The 2,500-nt window shown below is 35.8% G+C and overlaps 1 pseudogene; it reads right to left on the bottom strand.

Moving 5' to 3' along the window:
* Nucleotides 1-808: 808 nt before the first annotated feature.
* Nucleotides 809-1,746, bottom strand: LOC124960663 (olfactory receptor 5D13-like; annotated as a pseudogene).
* Nucleotides 1,747-2,500: the final 754 nt, after the last annotated feature.

Here is a 2,500-nt window from a genome sequence, read left to right as displayed (position 1 = left end):
TAATCTCAATAGGACAATTACGTGGGAGGACAATTTTACCTCATCGGTCAATTTCTTCAAGGTGTAGGTATGTGGTTACTATGAAGAGGTCACAAAAAGCACAGTGCAGGTAAAGGATTACACACAATACCGAATACTTGTATGTTGTACCATATGTGAAATGTACATAATTATGATTATATGTGGGAATATATATATATATATATATATACACATATCCATGTGGGCTTATTTAGCTAAGTTATATGTAATTACATGTAGTATATATAATTAAATAAGTAATTTCTAACTTTCTATGATAAGTTTCTCTAGGATAAAAGGATAAGATGCATCAGTATTTTTTCTGTTTTTGCCCATTTATCCTTAATAGGTCTACAGCAAAAGTTCTTCATGAAAGAAAAGTTGCATTTTCCAAGAATATCAGTTTTTAAAGGAACTGGGTCAAGAAAATCTCATCAATATCTCCTCCTACTAGTCTCCCTTCTCTTTTCCCTATATTATTGAATGAGTCATAGAGAAGAATTTTATCCTGAAATATTCAATCTCACTTCTCATGGACAAATACAAAGAAAGGAAATTGCTAGGTTCTTTGAGAAATTTTTCTATAACTTCATATAGCATTTTACAACTGTCTTCAAAGTCATTTTGTCTTTTACCCTCATCTGAAATGTATGAGCATTCCAGTTGCTCACTATTATGTAGAATTTCACTTGCATTCATTTTCAATTATTTGTTCTTTTCTAACTGGAGAGTCTGAATTTTAGTCATTCATTTTTTTTTCAAATATAGAATAATAAATATAAGAATATTATATTGAGTGCCAAAGAGATTTGGTGACAACTAATTTTCTGAAAGTGTCCTTCACATCTCAGCTCCTAAGGCTGTAGATCAATGGGTTCAGCATGGGAATCACCACTGTATAAAACACAGAGGCTACTTTAACTGAGAGCCAAGAAGTCTTGGGACTAGGAGCACAGTAGAGGAACAGGATGGTTCCATGAAAGATGGTGATGGCGGTCAGGTGGGAGGCACAGGTGAAGAAGGTTCTCTGACACCCACTTGCAGAAGGCATCCTCATAACAGTGATGAAAATGAACACATAGGACACAGTGATAATGATCAGGCTGCTCACCTCATTGAATACCGCAATAATGAAACATAGCATCTGGTTGATATGGGGGTCTGAGCAGGAGACAAACAATTACAGATGAAGTTATTTATGATGTTAGATTCACCATATGACAGGGCAAAAAGAAAATATGTGAGTGTCAGGGAGCATACCACCCCCCAAGTGTAAGATCCAGCCACCAGAAGAACACAAAGCTTCTGAGACATTATAGTGGTATATAGCAGAGGGTTACAAACTGCCACAAAACAGTCATAGGCCATGGCTGCTAGCATGAAAGTTTCTGTCACTGTGAAAATGCAAGCAAAAGAAAATTGCATGATACAACCAGAGAAAGAGATGGTTTTCTCTTTCACAACCAGGTTCTCCAGCAAGTTAGGTGTAACTACAGTGGAATAACAGAAATCTACAAAGGAAAGGTGGTTAAGAAAAAAGTACATGATCGTATGGAGTTTGGGGTTGACCTTGATGATTATTATCATCCCTAAATTTCCTACTACAGTGACTGCATAAATGAACAAGAAAACCAGTAAGAGTGGAACCTGGAAACCTGGGCATTCTGAGAAACCCAACAGAATAAAAGTGGGTCTGCTGCTTCGATTTCCTTCAGAAGATGTCATAAATTCTGTTGGCTTAAAAAAAGAAAACACACAAGTTATTTCTGAAAAGCAGAATTAATAGGAAAAAAAAATGGAAGGAATAAAGAGGTGGCATATATAAAGAGTGACTTAAGAAGACTGGTACCCAATGAACAGTAGCAGCAACTGTACCTGGCAATTGGAATTTCCCAACCCCATCAACCTTCTGAATCAAAAACCCTGGGATGGTGTTCACACTTTGTGATTCTATCAAGCCTCCAGAGGATTTCTACCTGCAATAAAATGGGAGAAATTCTTGATAACAACTTCTTTAAAAGTCCACCTTTGTTAGTTATGTTTTTGGGCAGCTAAAGTATAAACTTATGGCACAAAGTAATCACAAAAATTGAAGCAAAAGAAGCAGAACAGAAGCAAAGAGCCCCTTGTTATGATTTGAGGAATGACACTAAGGATCACAGAGATGGCTCAACATCACTATTGGCAACCCAGATATGTTAGTGTTAATTGCTTTTGCATTTTATACCTTTCTAGACATGATACAAAATCAAATGATCATAGAATTTAGTCATTGGACTGTATAGATTCCATGACACAGTGTAGATTCCATTCTACATGATTCTGTAGGATTTGCTACAGAATTTCATCTATGACATGTTCACACTGTCTCCATTCAAACTTCATCAATGCACACTGTCTCCTTGGGTATTTTTATGTGTCTTTTATTGAGACATTGAATCAACATTTATTATTTTATTAGAGGTTTTCAATTAAATTT

Source organism: Sciurus carolinensis, chromosome 11 (genome assembly GCF_902686445.1).
Source record: "Sciurus carolinensis chromosome 11, mSciCar1.2, whole genome shotgun sequence".
Lineage (NCBI taxonomy): Eukaryota > Metazoa > Chordata > Mammalia > Rodentia > Sciuridae > Sciurus > Sciurus carolinensis.
Note: the sequence above shows the minus strand (reverse complement) of the source record. Positions and strands in the feature narration are given on the sequence as shown.